Genomic DNA, 18,548 nt, shown 5'->3' on the forward strand with positions numbered 1-18,548 from the left:
CAAATCCTGCACATCAAAACTTAAAAAAAAAAAAAAAACTTACTAGTATATTTTTCAAGCCAAGGATCTTGACCAATGTCTCCTTGTTTGTTTTTTGTTGCCAACTGAGTTTGTTTGAATATTTACTAAAAATTAGGCTTTTGACTAGTACATAATCAACTGTGTCCTCCATCTAGGATATTGGCATTTTAAAACATTCTAATTCTAATATAGTTAACATAGAGTATTTTATTAGTTTCATGTGTACGATAGAGTGATTCAACAATTCTATATATTACTCAATGCTTACTGAACATGTTAAGTATTTTCTAAATTCCTTTCACCTATCCCCCTGCCCACCTCTCCCCTGGTAACCATCAGCTTGTTCTCTCTCTTTTCAAAATGATTTATTTATTTATTTATTTATTTATTTATTTATTTATTTATTTAACAGAGAATGAGAGAGAGCACAAGAGGAGTGGCAGACAGAGGGAGAGGGAGAAACAGGCCCTCCACTGAGCAGAGAGCCTGATGTAGGGCTCAGTCCCAGGATCCTGGGATCATGACCTGAGCCAAAGGCAGATGCTTAACCCACTGAGCCACGCAAGTGCCCCTCAGTTTGTTCTCTATACTTAAGAGCCTCTTTTTCACTTTGTCTCTTTTTTCAGTTTGTTCATTTGTTTTATTTCTTAAATTCCACATAGGGGTGAAATCATGTTATTTGTGTTTCTCTGAATGACTTATTTCACTTAGTTTTATGCTCTCTAGTTCCATTCATGGAGTTGCAAATGGCAAGATTTTATTCTTTTTTATGGCTGAGTAATACTCCATTGTATGCATATGTGTGTATATACATATATATGAATAATGTACCATTGTATGTGTATTATATATATGTATTATATATATATACACATATAAACAATCTTCTTTATCCATTCATCTATTGATGGAAAATTGCTTTCATAATTGGGCTATTGTAAATAATGCTGCAATAAACATAGGAGAATATATATCTTTTTAAGTAATGTTTTCATATCCTTTGGGTAAATAACCCAGTGGTGGAATTACTGGATCATATGGCAATTCTATTTTTAAGTATTTGTGGAACATCCATACTGTTTTCCACAGTGGCTGCACCAGTTTGCATTCCCGCTAATGGTACATGAGGATTACTTTTTGTCTGCATTCTCACTAACACTTACTGTATCTTATATTTTTTTATTTTAGCTATCCTCACAGGTGTGAGGTAATATCTCATGGTGGTTTTGATTTGCATTTCCCTGATGATGAGTAACATTGAACGTGTTTTCATGTGTTTGTTGGCCGTATGAAGTCTTATTTGGAGAAATGTCTGTTTATGTCTTCTCATTTTAAATTGAATTATGGTTTTTTTGGTGATCAGTTTTATCAGCTCTTTATATATTTGGGACATTAAAGCCTTATCAGATAGGTCATTTTCAAATATTTTTCCCATTCAGAAAATTGTCTTTCATTGATTGCTCCCTTTGTGCAAAAGTGTTTTCTTTTGATGGAGTTCCTAATAGTTTATTTTTGCTTGTTTCCTTTGCCTCAGGAGACATATCTAGAAAAATATTTCTAAGGATCATGTCAGAGAAATTTTGCGTGTGCTCTCTTCTAAGACTTTTATGGTTTTAAGTCTCACATTTAGCTTTTTAATTAATTTTGAGTTTAGATTTGTGTGTAATATAAGAAAATGGCCCAGTTTCATTCTATCCAGTTTGTTTAAAAGACTATCTTTTTCCTCTTGCATATTCTTGACTTCTTTGTAGATTACTTGACCACTAATAGGTTATTGGTATTTTAAGACAGATTATTTTTAAAGGTAAAAATACTTTTATATATAATATAAAAGATATTTATAAATATAATAAATATAAATAATAAAATTTCTATGTGTATAAGCTATGATAGTGGGAGTTCCCAAAAACTTTTTATTTTTAAAAAATTTCATTTATTTATTCATGAGGCACACAGAGAGAGGGCAGAGACACAGGCAGAGGGAGAAGCAGGCTCCCTGCAGGAAGCCCAATGTGAGACTTGATCCTGAACTCCAGGATCACACCCTGGGCTGAAGGCAGATGCTCAACAGCTGAGCCACCCAGGTATCCCCCAAAAGACTTTCATGATCGTAAGATTCCTAGTTTTTGTCACTAATACATCTCAGCCACCTAGAAGATTGTGTGGTACATAGTAGATGTTCAATAAATATTTGTAGAACAAATGAATGCTTTACTTGTAGTTGCTGAACTGAAACAATGTAGTTAAGTAACTGTCTGAGGTCATGCAGCTAGTATGCAACAGAGCTGGAATTCAAATATAGGCAATCTTTTAAGATTTTGTTTCTTTTCCAAAACTCAAGGAGCTAACGTTTAACTGTGATTTAGTCACATTCCACCCAGAGGTGATACTCTGAGGGAGAGAAAGGGAAGCAGGTGACCCCATCAAATCTCCCTGTCAATTGGAACTTAAGCTGTACAGAGTAATAATATTATTCAAGAGGGAGAAGACTTTATCTATTTAGCGTTGCTATGGTTGAGCATCTGCCTTCAGCTCAGGCCCTGATTCCAGGATCCAGGATTTAGTCCCATATCGGGCTCCCTCCGAGGAGCCTGCTTCTTCCTCTGCCTATGTCTCTTCCTCTCTCTCTCACTTTCATGAATGAATGAATGAATATGAATGAATGAATGAATGAATGAATAAATAAATAAATAAATAAATATTTAGTGTTGCTAAAAATTCCTTGCAGGGCTAACTCTAGGGCATGTGGAACCCTGTTTTCTGGGGATGAGGTACAGAGACCTTGTCTGTATAAATAATTTAATTAAATAATATATTATAAAATTAATACATGGGTATGTAGTGATCTAATGAAAATTTAGAGTAATGGACAGAATAGTGGTACTTATATTTTTGTTTACTTTCTGACCAGAGCACATGGTGGCCAGTCAACATCTCTTTTTGTTCAGGTTCAGAAACCATGCTCTTCATGTTATTTCTTGTCAAATGTACATTCCCCGACTAGTTTGATATTTGCTGTGCAAGAAAAAGGTAGTTATACATTTATTACAAGGTCATAGATCTTCAAACCTTATTTGTATTAAAACAATATGAATCTTACTAGTTCTGCAGTTTCCCTAATAACATTTATTTATTTTTCTGATTACATCTTTATGGAGGATGCTGTATTATCCATCATGCCATCCATAAATATGAACTTCAATGGCTCCCTCAAAGGATTTTACTGTACTTTGCCGTTGATAACCACAAATGCAAGACTTTCATAGAGTGTGTAAGAAAATGTGAACAATAATTTATTTCTTCCGTTAAATTTACTGCCTGGAGTTTTACAGTATAAGTACAGAAGAACATATATTCCAAACACGTGTTCTTCTGAACTCTTGAGGCCTCATATGTGGTGTAGAGCCTGCAAAAGGGGTAGGGTAACTGCATTCTGTGCCAGCACTATGGTACACAGGGTAAAGGATGCCTACCTCCACCATTCCTGGGTACGGAAGCTCAGAGGCAGCACCATGGTCAGGACATAGGTGAGAATTGACACATGAGCATAAACAAGCAGCTCAAGTTAAGGGTCATGGATGGACATTCAGAAATCCATAGCCCAAACCTGTCCTATGTCTTACATGAATGGGAGTCACACACAAAATTGTGGGTAAGCACAATTCTGGGGGCCAGATCTCATGATATTTAATGAAAGAAACATCACACTGGCCAGTGGAACAATCTGCTTGTAAGACTGTTCTCCTGGAACTGGGTCCAATTTTTGGGGCTGAGGAACATCAAAGACAGTCCCAGAGCTCCTCAGAGCATCTGGTCAACTGTGTGTGTAGTATAAAGGACCAAAGAGTCTCCAAAGAGAACAAAAAACTGGAAATGACAGCACATGTGGCCCTCTCCCTGCAAGAATACTGGTTTCAGGCAGTCCCATCCACTGGAGAGGGCCTTTACAAATCTGTAGAAGGTATTTCTAGCAAAGAGACCCAAATAGGGTCTGATCCTGGCCAAGTTCCAGGTCTTAGCTAGTCTCAGTCATCGGAGTGAGACAAAGGTTTTGATGTATTTCTGGTAACCAGGATCCACGCAAGACCAGATTTGATCTTAGGGCCTCCTGCCAGAATGGTCAACTCCAGACAGTTCCAGACACTGGACTAAGACTTAGAGAATTTCAGTGAAGGGAATCCAAAGCTCTGAGTGCTCTTAGGGAACTGTCCTTGGGGAGGGACTCTGCTTGCTGGGTCTCAAGGTAGTACTATTTCCTGGATAATGAATTTTTTTTTTAAGATTTTATTTATTTATTCATGAGAGACACGGAGAGAAAGAGAGGCAGAGACTCAGGCAGAGGGAGAAGCAGGCCCCATGCAGGGAGCCCGATGTGGAACTCTATCCAGGGCCTCAGGGATCATGCCCTGGGCTGAAGGTGGCGCTAAACCACTGAGCCACCCAAGCTGCCCTAATAAACTTATAATCTTATAAGGCAGGGCTTCCTGGAAAATGTTATGTAAGTGCTTTAAGTCTAGCGTATTAAAAGGAGATGTCTCACAATTAAAGCTTCCTTTATGATGTTGGTAAGAAGTATATATGCTATATGAAGTAGCCCTTTGGACTTCATTTATAGAAATTTCCTCTATTATTCCATGCCAGTATTTCACATGCAAAAAATAGTACTAGGGGAACTGTCTTTGATGTCCTAGGCATCTTCTGCTTTGTCTGAATCTCTTGTCTCTTTCCTTAGAATTATTAGTAAAATTACCACTTGGTATTATCTCTGCTTCATTTAAGTCTGATTTGCTAGTCTGAATTTATGTTACTCAAATGGTTGGTTAGGGTTGATGTTTGGGGGTACAAACCATGAACTTGGTGTTGCATTAGTTTCTCCCTCTTCTCCTAAACTCAGAAATGGCAGGTAGCAAAGCAACACCTTTAGTCTTTTCCTTCAGTGGGGGATGGAGGGAAGATTGAAGAAGAGCAGTCTAGTTTTTAATTTAATTTTTTTATTCGATATTGTTTATATTGCAGAACGAGCACCATGATAAATCACCATACATAGTTACTTGATATTTATTTTGTAACTGAAAATGTCTGACTTTTGACCTCCTTCATCCATTAGACCTCCATCCATGGTAGACCTCCATCTACCTCCCAACCTCTGCCCCTGGCAACCACCAAACTGTTCTGTTTATCTATCAGCTCAGGGATTTTTTTTTTTTTTTGATGGCACACATAAGTGAAATCATATGGTATATGCCTTTCTCTGACTTGTTTCATTCAATGTCATTTCCTCCAGGTCCATCGAGGTCATTGCAAATGGCCAGATTTCCTCCTTTTTTGTGGCTGAGTGATACTTCATTATGTGCATGTATATATGCAGCTAGGTAGAAAGCATACATATACACTACTTATTAAAAAAATTGAGTATAGTTAAAAAAATGTCACTAGTTTCAGGTGTACAACTTGGTGTTTTGACAAGTTCATACATTATGCTACATTCCCAGGTATAACTACCAACTGACTCATTTCCTCACCATTAACATATTATCCGTATACCCTTATACCTTGCTTTTTAGTCCTATGACTTACTTATTCTATGACTGGAAGCCTGTATCTCCCTCTCTCCTTCACCTATTTTGCCCAACTCCCCCAACACCCTCCCCACTGACAACCATCAGTTTGTTTTCCGTTTTTATAGTTCTGATTCTGCTTTTTGTTCATTTTTTAATGATTCCATTTATGGGTTGAATCATATGGTATTTGTTTTTCTCAGTCTGACTTACTTCACTTAACATAATAACCTCTAGGTCCATCCATGTTGTCTCAGATGGCATGATCTCATCCTTTTTATGGATGCGTAATATTCCATTGTGTGTGTGTGTGTGTGTGTGTGTGTGTGTGTGTACACACAAACCACATCTTCTTTATGCCTTCATCTTGTAATGGACATTTAGGTTGCTTCCATGTCTTGGCTATTATAAATAATGCTGCAATAAACATAAGGGCACATATATCTTTTTGAGTTAGTGTTTTTAATTTGCCTAGGTAAATACTTAATAGTGGAATTATTGGATCTTATGATATTTCTATTTTTAATTATTTGAAGAAACTCCATGTTTTCCACAGTGGATGTACCAATTTACATTCCTACCAACAGTACACAAGGGTTCCTTTTCGCCCAATCCTTGCCAATACGTGTTTCCTGCCTTTTTGAATTTAGCCATTCTGATAGGTGTGAGGTGATATCTCATTGTAGTTTTGATTTACATTTCCCTGGATGATGAGTTATGCTGAGCATCATTTCATGTATCTGTATGTCATCTTTGGAAAAATATCTATTCAGGTCCTCTGCCTATTTTTTAATCAGATTGGTTTTTTGGTGTTGAGTTGTATTGGTTATTTTTATATTTGGGATATTAACCCTTTATTGGATATATCATTTGCAAGAATATATTCTCCCCTACAGTAGATTGTCTTTTAGTTTTGTTGTTTCCTTTGCTGTACAGAAGCTTTTTATTTTGATGTAGCCCCAATAGTTTATTTTTGCTTTGTTCTCTCTTATCTTAGGGGATATATCTAGAAAAGGTTGCTATGGCTGATGATAGGGAAATTACTGCCTGTGCTCTCTTTAGGATTTCTTGTTGTTGTTGTTTCAAGTCAGGTCTCACATTTAGGTCTTTAATCCCTTTTATTTTGTGTATGGTGTTAGAAAGTAGTCCAGTTTCTTGCTTTTACATGTTGCTGTCCCGTCTTTCCAGCACCATTTATTGAAGAGGCCGTCTTTTCCCCATTGTATATTCTTGCCTCCTTTGCCATAGATTAATTGACTATATAAATGCGGGTTTATTTCTTTAATCTTTATTCTCTTCCATTGATCTTTGTGTCTGTTTTTGTGCCAGTACCATTTGGTTTTGATGACAATAGCTTTGTAGTGTATCTTGAAATGCGGAATTGTGTTACTTCCTGCTTTGTTGTTCTTTCTCCCAACTGCTGTGAATATTTGGGATCTTCTGTAGTTCCATGCAAATTTTAGTATTTTTTCTGGTTTTATGAAAAATGCTGGTGGCATTTTGAAAGGGACTGCAATGAATCTGTAGATTGTTTTGGATAGTATGGACATTTTGCCAATATTTTTCTAACCCAAGAATGTGCAGTATCTTTCCATTTGTTTGTGTCAGTATTTTATAGTTTTCAGAGTACAGATTATTCACCTCTGATTAAATTTACCTCTATTATTTTTGGTGTTATTTTAAGTGGTATTGTTTCTTTAATTTCTCTTTCTGTAGTTTCATTGTTAGTGTATAGAAATACTACTGATTTCTGGATATTAATTTTGTACCCTGCCACTTTATTGAGTTTATTTATTCTGGTAGTTTCTTAGTGGCATTTTTAGGATTTTCTATATAATTGGAAAAGTGACAAATAGTGAGAATTTAACTTATTTACCAACATGGATACCTCTTATTTCTTTCTATGGTCTGATTGTTATTGCTAGGACTTCCAGTACTGTGTTTAATAGATGTGGCTATGGTGGATATTGTTGTCTTGTTCTTGACCTAAGAGGAAAAGCTCTCAGTTTTTCACCATTGAGGATGATGTTAGCTCTGGGTTTTTCATGTATTGTCTTTATTATATTGAGGTATGTTCCCTCTAACCCCATTTTGTTGACAGTTCAAATCATGAATGGAAGTTGAATCTTTTCAAATGCTTTTTCTGCATCTGTTAAAATGATCATGTGATTTTTATCCTTCATTTTGTTGTCATTGTGTATGACATTGATTCATTTGCAAATATTGAAGCATTCTTGCATTCTGGGAACAAATCCCACCTGATTATGGTGAATGATGTTAATGAGCTTTTGTGTGCAGTTTGATATTTTGTTGAGGATTTTTGCATTTATGATCATCTGGATATTTGCCTGTAGTTTTCTTTTTTGTGTGGTGTGTCTGATTTTGATATCAGGGTAATGTTGGCCTCATAGAATACATTTGGAAACTTTCCTTCCTCTTCCATTTTTTGGAATATTTTTAGAAGAATAGATACTACCTGTTATTTAAATGTTTGGCAGAATTCACCTGTGAATCTATTTGGTCCTGGATTTTTATTTTTTGGTAGTTTTTTGACTACCAATTCAATTTTGTTACTCAAAACTTGTTCAAGTTTTGTTTCTTCCTGGTTCAGTTTGGAAGATTATATAGTTCTAGGAATTTATCCATTTCTTCTAGGTTGTCCAATTTTGTCAGCATATAATTATTCATAGTATTATCTATTAATCTTCTGTATTTCTATGGAGTCAGTTGTTACTTCTCTTTCATATCTGATTTTATTTGAGTGCTTTCTCTTTATTTCTTGATGAGTCTGGCTAAGGGTTTGTTAATTTTGTTTATCTTTTCAAAAAACTAGCTCTTGGTTTCATTAATTTTTTTTATGTTTGTCATTTACTCTCTACAATGTTTAGTCTCTACATGTTACTTTTTTTTTTTTACAGTTTTCTTATGTTTTATTTCTAGTTCCATTTCATTGTGGTTGGAAAAGATGCATGGTATGATTTCAGTCTTCTTAGGTTTATTGAGGCTTGTTTTAATGGTCTAATATATCATCTATTCTAAAAAATGTCCATGTACATTTTAAAATGCTGGGTATTCTGGTTTTAGATAAAATGTTCTGTATATATCTGTTATTTCTATCTGGACCAATGTGTCATTCAAAGATATCATTTCCTTATTGATTTTCTGTCTGGAGGATTTATCCATTGATATAAGTAATGTTAAAGTACCCTAATATTATTCTATTACATCAATTTCTCTTTTTATATATGTTAAATGTTTCCTTTATGTATTATGATTATGCTCCAATGTTGGGTATGTAGATATTTACAATTGTTATATCCTCTTGTAGGATTAATTCCTTTATCAGTATGTAATATCTTTTGTCTCTTGTTACAGTCTTTAACATCTATAATTCTGATAAAAATATTGCTACCCTAGCTTTTTTGCACTTTCTTTTTGCATAGTGAATGTTTTTCTATCCCTTCACTTGCAGTTTGGATGTGTCTTTACATTAGAGCTGTGTCTCTTGTAGGCTGTGTGTAGTGTGTCTTTTTTTGTTTTTGTTTTTTTTAAATCCATTCTGCTACTCTATGTCTTTATTGGAGCATTTAGGGCCTTTACGCACATACATACATACATACATACATACATATATTTATTTATTTATTTATTTATTTATTTATTTATTTACTTATTAAGATTTTATTGATTTATCCATGAGACAGAGAGAGATAGATTTATTCATGAGAGACACAGGCAGAGGGAGAAGCAGGCTCCATGCAGGGAGCCCGACGTAGGACTTGATCCCGGGTCTCCAGGATCATTGCTGCATAGAGTATTCTTAGTCATTTTTTTTTTTTTTCCTTTCAGCACTTGAATGAATCTATCATGCCACTTTATTCTGGCCTGCAAAGTTTCTACTGAAAAATCAGCTCATTGCCTTATAGGTTGTCCCCTGTAGGTAACTTTTTGTTTCTTTTGTGCTCCTTTTAAGATTATTTAATCTTTGACATTTTACTTATTATGACCCATGGTGTAAACCTCTTTGGGTCATCTTGTTTGGAACGCTGTGCTTCTTGGACTTGGATATCTATATCCTTCCCTAGATTTGGAAAGTTTCAGTTATTTCTTCAAAAAAGTTTTATATACTTTCCTCTCTTCTAGAACTCCTATAATGCAAATGTCTGCTTGCTTGATGTCCATGAGATCTTTTAATCTAGCCTCAGTTTAAAAAAAATTCTTTTCTTTTTGCACTTCAGCTTATGTGCTTTCCATTACCCTATCTTCTAGATCACTGATCCATTCTTCTGCAACTATTAATCTACTCTTGATTTCCTTTAGTGTGTTTTTTTATTTCACTTACTGTATTCTTTAACTCTGATTGGTTCTTTTTAATATTTTTGTCTCTTCACTGAAGGTCTCACTGAGTTATTCCACTCCTCTCTCCAGCCCCATGAGCATCTTTGTGATAATTACTTTAAATTCTTTATCAGGTGGGATGCCTGGGTGGCTCAGCAGTTGAGTGCTGCCTTCGGCTCAGGGCATGATCCTGGAATCCCAGGATCGAGTCCTATATCAGGCTCCCTGAGAGGGGCCTGCTTCTCCCTCTGCCTATGTCTCTGCCTTTCTCTGTGTCCTTCATGAATAAACAAAATCTTAAGGAATTTTTTATTATTATTTTTAATCAGGCATTTAGTTCTTTTTCTGATTTTTTTTTCTCCTTCTCTTTTCTGGAGCATATGCCTCTCTCCCCATTTTCCTTGACTTCCTGTATTTGTTTCTACGGATTAGGCAAAATGGCTACTTCGACTAAACTTGAAGTAGTGGTTTTGTATATGGTGTCCTCTATGTAGAGAGTATGCTGGCTGGCTGGGGCTTTGGCTAGTTATTCTTTTAAACAGTGGTGTGTCTACATATCTCTTGCTGTTCTCTTGACATTCTCCCTATATTTGGTTGTTGAGTAGCTGTTCAGTCAACCCTCAGTTCTTCAGGAGGAATTATCCTATTAATAGATATAATTTGGGTTTTCTGTGAAGGAAGTGAGATCAGTCATTGTATGTCACATCTTGAATAGGAATTATACCTATATCATAATTTCTTTATTCATTCATCCATGCATGGACACTTAGGTTTTTTCTTTATCTTGGCTATTACATATAATTCTGCAATGATCATGGGGGTGCATACCTTTTTGTTAGTGTTTTTATTTTCTTCAGATAAATACCCAGAAGTAATTGTAGGATCATAGGGTAGTTATATTTTTAATATTTTGAGGAACCTCCATATTTTCCGTATTGGCTGTACCAATTTACCCTCCCACCAATAGTGCCCAAGGCTTGCCTTTCCACCACATCCTCATCAACACTTCTTTTTTCTCTTTTTGAGAATAGCATTTCTAACAGTTGTGAGGTGATATCTCATTGTAGTTTTGATTTGCTTTTCTCTAATAATTAGTGATGTCAAACACATTTTCATGTACTTGTTGACCATCTGTATGTCTTCTTTGGAAAAAATGTCTCTTCAGATCCTCTGCTCATTGTTTAAGATTTTTTGTTTGTTTGCTATTGAGTGTAGGAGGTTTATTTTTTTAAAAAAATATGTTATTTTATTTATTTGAGAGAGTGAGAGAAAGAACACAAGAGCACAGATAGGGGTAAGGGAGGGCAGAGGGAGAAGCAGACTCCCTGCCAAACAGTGAGCCTGACACAGGACTTGATCCCAAGATGCTGAGCTGAAGGTAGATTCTTAACTGACTGAGCCACCCAGGTGCCTCAAGTTGTATGAGTTCTTATTATATTTTACATATTAACATTTTATAAGATACATGATTTGCAAATGTGTTCTCATTCAGTAGGTTGCCTTTTTATTTTGTTGATGGTCTCCATTGCTGTGCAGAGGTTTGTCATTTTTTTCTTTTGTTATCTTTGCTTCCAAGAAATAAGTGCCATGACCAATGTCAAGGAGATTACCATCTATGTTTTGTTTTTAATGGTTTCAAGCCTTACATTCATGTCTTTAATCCACCTAAGTTTTGTGTATATTATAAGACAGTGGTCTAGTATTATTCTTTTGCATTTGGCTAATTTTCCAAGTACCACTTCCTTTCCCCATTGTACATTCTTGGCTCATTTGTCATAAATTAACTCCCAAACATGAATTTGTTCTAGACTCTATATTCTATTATATATGTGGTTTTATGCAAATGCCATACAATTTTGATTACTATAGCAATGTAATATGATTTGAAATCAGAGAATGTGATTCCTCCAGCTTTGTTCTTTCTTAGGATTGCTTTTGCTATTTGGGATGAGATCTGTCTAGCTTGTAAATTCAGTGCTCTCAGAGTTATATTCTATTTCTATTAACATGTCTAGCTGACAAATTAATTTAGAAAAACTTATCAACTGTTAAGAAAAGGAACAAAGCATTCATCACACTATCAAAATAAGCTGTGTATTCTTTCTATCCTAGCCCTTGCTCTGTAAAAGAAAAATAATCTCAACAAAGCTCTATATTTTCTAAATATATCTATTTTGTGGCTACACATTTCAATGACAGGATATCCAAACAGAGGTGTTCATTTGTATACATAAAATACAGCCAGTATCTAAGAGTATCTTTGATTTCAAGTGACTTCAAGAAGTCAAGGTGATCATTTTTGGACACTTGCACAAACTTAAAGTGGTAGGGGATCTTTTTGAATCCTAGAGAATAATTTATTAATGATGCTTAACTGATGTGTAGTGCCCATTTTGGAGAATTGGTCTGAACCATAGTTATTAACCATTATAATTCTATTTACTGTAAATTTATTGAAAACTTACTATATGCTAGGCATTGTTCTAAGAACTTCCTTTTTTGGGGATCCCTGGGTGGCGCAGTGGTTTGGCCCCTGCCTTTGGCCCAGGGCGCGATCCTGGAGACCCGGGATCGAATCCCACGTCGGACTCCCGGTGCATGGAGCCTGCTTCTCCCTCTGCCTGTGTCTCTGCCTCTCTCTCTCTCTCTCTCTCTCTCTCTCTCTCTCTGTGACTAACATAAATAAATAAAAAAATTTAAAAAAAAACTTAAGAACTTCCTTTTTTGGTAAGATTTTATTTATTCATTAGAGACACACAGAGAGAGGCAGACATAGGCAGAGGGAGAAGGCTCCTCGCAGGGAGCCTAATGTGGGACTTGATCCCTGGCCTCAGGATCACACCCTGAGCTGAAGGCAGATGCTCAACCACTGAGCCACCCAGGCATCCCAAGAACTTTCTGTCGAATATCTCCTTTAATCCTCCCAGTAACACCTGAGGTGTAGATACTATTCTCCTCACTTTACAGATTAAAAAAAAAAAAAAAAAACAGGTACAGAGAAATTACGTAGTTTGCCCATGCTTGGTAATTTCTGTGAGTCAGAGGGTTTAGATTGATTTCAACCTGGAAGCAAACTTGAAGATCAGAATGGGTATAGAACCCCTGATATAATAGGTCAGTAATTGTAGATGATTCCTCTCTAGCTATTTATATCCTAAGCTGAAAGACTAGTTCCAAAAATCAAGAAGTGCTAAAAGAAAGCAATCATAGCTGTTCATTTTAGGGATATAGAGTTAATATAAATTATAGATATTATAGATCTATATATAGAATTAATATAAATTATATGTATATATGTACACTATGACATCCATTCCCACATTAACACTATATTTTGAGGAACACCTAGAATGGAAATATGATAGAGTGGTAGGAAGATGATGATTGCATTGAATTGATGAGTTTTGTCTGTGTCTATCATTCATCAATCATACTTATTAATAAATACCTATATTATATGATGTAGGGGTTTTCTGATATTTAGCAGAAAATGTGATACTATCCCAACTTTTATACATTTAAAAGTACAAATAAAAAGTCAAGAGTATGAGAGGGAATAGATATAAATTACTTTCACTTTAATTTATGAACCACACTATTAAAATGATTGACATGTGCATAGCTGTACATTATTTAATGTATACATCTCAATGAGTCTGGAATTATCACCACCATGGAATTATTAGCACCATCAAGTCCATAACATATCCACCACCTCCCATAGTTTCCTCCAAACCCTGTTATTATTACTATTCTTTTTTTTTTGTGGTATAGACACTTAAGAATTTACCATCTTTGCAGCTTTTAAATGCACAGTAGAGAATTGTTAACTCTAGGCACTATGTTATATAGTAGATCTTTAGAAATTATTTATCTTACATAATTTAAACTTTATATACTTGTGGCCATCAATTCCCCATTTCCTCCCCCACCTCCCCAAGCAGTCACAAGTCTACTTTCTGCTTCTATGAGTTGGACTATTTTAGATTCACATATAACTGAAATCATATAGTATTTGTCTTTCTGTCTTAACTTATTTCACTTAGCATAATGCCCTACAGATCCATCCACATTGTTTAAATGGCAGGATTTTCTCCCTTTTCAATGCTGAATAATATTCCATTGTATGTATATATCATAATTTCTTTTCAGTTATCTATCAATGGACACTTAGGTTGTTTCCATGTCTTAGCTATTGTGAATAATTCTGAAAGAAACATGGGAGTGCAAGCATCTCTTTGACATTCTGACTTCAATTGTTTGGATAAATTTTCTAGAAGTGGGACTTCTGGATCATAAGATATAATTTTTAATGGAATCTTTATACTGCTTTCAATAATGGCTGTACCAATTTAAATTAACACCAAGAATATACCAGAATTTTATTTTCTCCACATCTTCACCAACATTTACATCTTGTCTTTTCAATAATAGCTGTCCTAACAAGTGTAAGGTGTTATCTCACTGTGGTTTTGATTTGCATTTGCCTAATGGCCAGTGATAAATTCCTCTATACATCTTAGTGAAATTTTTCTTTATGTGTAATGTACATCTTTGTATTATTCGTAGTTCACATACTATACATTTACTTGTATAAATATGTATATATTAAAAACATATTTTAGTACTTAGTTTTATGGTCACTTTTATGATCATTACTTAAAATTATGTATATTTTTATACTGTTGTAATAGCAATGATTTTATCTTTTATCCCTTCTAAATAACGTCCCTTTATTTATTCAAAAGAAGAAGTAGTTTCCCATCAGTTTATAGTGGCTGAATGCTTTGCATTACATTTTAAATGTTGCTCTGGAAACAGGCAATTAGTTATAAACTGGGCCTGCCATTGTCATTTATTGATGAAGAAACACTGATACTGAGTTCCTTCTTTTGTAAATTCAAGATAAGCTGTCCTCCCAAAGACATCAAGATAAGAGGAATCAATGTACATTGTCATTTTGACAGGCCATACTCTCCTGTTAGTTTACACATCTGCTCAAGGGGAGAAAACTACCAGATACTTTTGCTGATAATGATGAACAAGAGAGTAAGTCTTGGGATGGTATCTGAGGACAGCCTGTCAAGGCTGAATAGAAACACAATCAGTCGTTCTAATGAATGTCATTGCCCTACAGGGGGAGCCATGATGACAGCTGATTCCTCCCTGAAGTTTGAAGTCCTTGCTAATGACCTAACTCTAATTCTCAGACCCATCAGCAAGGATCCTACATGCTTTCTCAGGCCAGCAAGGTACTGTGAGCTATTTTCATTATATATGTTTTCAAGACATTACTCCTGTTTTGATAGCACTCTGTTCTGTTGGGGTAGGAATACCAAGGACAATTTAGTTGCTCCCAGATATTATGGAGAAAGGACTGGGTCATCTTAGAAGTTGAGAAAAACTGATAATTTTTACTACAGTTACTGAAAAACTTAAATGGTTTGCGGGGGACAATATTAAATTAATACCATTTAATTAATTATAAATGTATATATCCACCATGAATTTCAGCTTTCACAAGTAGCCATGAAGCCCAACTCACGGACCTAGTCTCATGAAATAACTGTTATTCATGACTTTCTTTTTAGGAAGTCAAATGAAAAGCAAAGATGACTCTATTTTCTTAACTCTTTTCACCTTCTTGTGTCAGAAAAATATCTAATTTTTTTACTACTACATTAAACAAATGCAGATGTATTTTTACAGACTCACTGATCAGAACCAATGTGTTAAAACCAAAGGCATGATTATTTTATTCTTAAGTCTGAATTTTTTTGTTCTTAAGGAAAAGATAATTTTAATAATTAACAGTTAAAACCAATAAAAGAAGTACAAATATTACCCCAAACAGTATTCTAAGGGAATTTTAGGTGAATCATAGGCTATTTTTACTTATGTGAAATAAAGAGCTAGATGGATAAATGTTGATATATGAATGGTGGTCGCTGACTTCTATTTTGCTAAAGATAAAAATTTATGATACGTGCACTGCTGGATTTTTCTTTTATTACTGTTCTTGTGGTGGTATAGGATAAAAATGACAAGCATATTGAAAACCCAAAATTATTTTCATTGCTGTTGTGGTTTTATAAGGTAATAGGGATCACTGTATTATCAACAGAACTAATGGCATCCATTCCAATTGTGAATACTGACTCCGTAGATATTGTCACAGTCAATTTTGTATCGATGGCCTATTGGGCTGAGTTAGTGAGACATGGCCCATGGAGTGTAAAGTCTTTCAGAATCTTAATATAAGGCTAAAGAAACACATGCCAAAAAGATCTATAATATAAATATGCTGAAGTTACTTTCATTCTTCTACATTATTCCCTTTATCACTTGTATTAATTCTGTTCAAAGGCAAAATAAGATATAGATAAATAGCCAAGAATTAGTTTTCATAGTCTTTTGGGAAAATGCTACTTAAAAGTGATTATTAGTTCAACCAACAAATCCCACTGAATGGGTTCCAATAAAGATATGCTTTGTACGGAGATACAACTTACTAAAAAAAAACAAAAACAAAAACAAAAAAAACAAAAACAAAAAAAATTATCCTGACAAGGAATGACTCTGGTCTTGCTTTTTCCTTTGGATTATTAATATAAATTGACTTATGGTTTCCTGAACCTGAATTTTACTTGGTTTTAATTTATTTCTGATAGCATAAAGAAAGAAAACAGCTCTTGCTAAATTATTCTTCATGTTGTTTAATAAGAGTGAGCACTGCACCACGTTATGGCTCCTGAAAATCCATTAGTCTATTGTGAAATATATAATTATAGACTATTATGAAAATAAGAAATTTTTATTACACATATGCATTTGACAGCCTGCAATTAGTTCAGACTCTCTAATTAACATATGTTTTACTTAATGGTGAGTGATTAGGGATTATCATTTAATTATGGATAATTTCAAATACTCTTCTGTCTATTTTTTTTTTTTGTGAATCTTAGAAATAAAAAATAAACATTTGTCAAGAGCAAGAAAAGTGTGCTTTCCTGTTTTATTTTTGTCCGGTACCAAGAGTTATTATGAAATAAGTAGTAATAAAATAGCTTTCCTCTGAGTAAATTGCTGAGTATTTTTTGCCATATATATCCTATCATATTTATGAATGCTGCTATTCTTTTATATGAGTTATTCATGAGCAAATTTGCACATAAAGAAGAATCAATAGTACAGAGAACTATAGAAGTGGTTGTGATTTGCATTAATTGACTACCATTTTTTTCCCAAGTAGTTGTTCTAAATACTTGGATTCATCAATCTACCCTAATTAAAAGAATGTATTTGTATAATCAGGTTACAGACAAATTATGCTTTTTAATATAATAGTACCTGACCATCTTTGAATAGTTCATTTGTTTTGTGTAATGTTTGATGAACTCACAAAAGTTTTTCTACTTGATGGTTTTGCTATATCTCAAAGATAAATTTCTATGTTTAGAAAAATGTATAAACAGGAAAAACATGAAGCATAAGAACCCATTTCTTCTATATACCAAATGAAACTGCCATCAAAGTAGAAGGCTTTTGAAATGTTCTTAATTGTTTTCTCTTTCTGCAAATCCAGAGTTAATAGGAGTAATTAATATTTTTAAAATCAGAATATCCTTATTGAGGTTTCTAGGTGAGGGAAAGATGTTTAGTAATTTCTTGTAATATCTGTCTTGGTATTTATGGTTTAATTTGCATTTTTGACATACATTGCTTTAAAAAATCCACATATTAAAAATATAATTAAGTTTGGGCTGTGTAGACGTTTGCTAAAAGTAACTAATGCCATAAAGCAGACTTTTAAAAATTGGAGGTGGGGAGTGAGAATTATCTACTGTGTTTGTATTTAAAATATAAGTGGCCTACTTAACTGTATTGCTTCTCTGTTTTGAAATAAACCTCAACAAGAATGCTAGCTGAATGGCATGTACTGAGTAACTTGTGGGGGCAGGGGGTGGTCAGGGGAGCAGAATAATGGTCCCAGAGATGTTCATACCCTAATCCCTGGGACCTCTGAATATGCTACTTTCTAGGCAAAAGGGGTTTCGCCAGTGTGATTAAATTAAGGTTCCTTGAGATGAGGAGATTATCCTGGATTTCCATGCTGGTTCTGGTGAAATCACAAGGGTCTTTATAAATGGAGGAGAGAGACAGAGGAGTCAGAGGGAGATGTGACTAAGGAAAAACAGTCAAGAGATACACATGGTTGCCTTTGAAGATATGTAGGAACAAGGGAATGTTTTTTAGGTGCTGAAAAGTACAAGGAAACAGATTTAGCCAAGAACCCCCAACAAGGAATGCAACTCTGTCAATACCTTGATTTCAGCCCTGAAAAAACCATGTTAGACTTTGACCTACTTGCATATGTTTTTCTACAAGGTAAAACAGAGCCATAAGATAATACATTGGTGTTGTTTTAAGCTACCAAGTTTGTGGGAATTTATTATAGTGGCAGTATATGGCTATTATATAGCAGTTTAGAAAACTAACAAATATTAACTACAACTCCAATATCATGACACTACTAGCAATAAAACAACTAATATTTATTGACCTCTTAATACAGCACAAGAATTTTGCAAAAATCTAATTTAAATCTCACAACAAATTTATTAGCTCCAT

The 18,548-nt window shown here is 34.5% G+C and overlaps 1 long non-coding RNA gene across 1 annotated transcript in view; it reads left to right on the forward strand.

Moving 5' to 3' along the window:
• Positions 1 to 18,548, forward strand: part of LOC111098699 — a 61,276-nt gene that overhangs the window by 35,482 nt on the left and 7,246 nt on the right. Inside the window, exon 2 of the long non-coding RNA XR_005369236.1 lies at positions 15,055 to 15,169. This is a non-coding gene — a long non-coding RNA (uncharacterized LOC111098699). The remainder of the gene's footprint in view (positions 1 to 15,054; positions 15,170 to 18,548) is intronic.

Source organism: Canis lupus, chromosome 14, assembly GCF_011100685.1.
Source record: "Canis lupus familiaris isolate Mischka breed German Shepherd chromosome 14, alternate assembly UU_Cfam_GSD_1.0, whole genome shotgun sequence".
Lineage (NCBI taxonomy): Eukaryota > Metazoa > Chordata > Mammalia > Carnivora > Canidae > Canis > Canis lupus.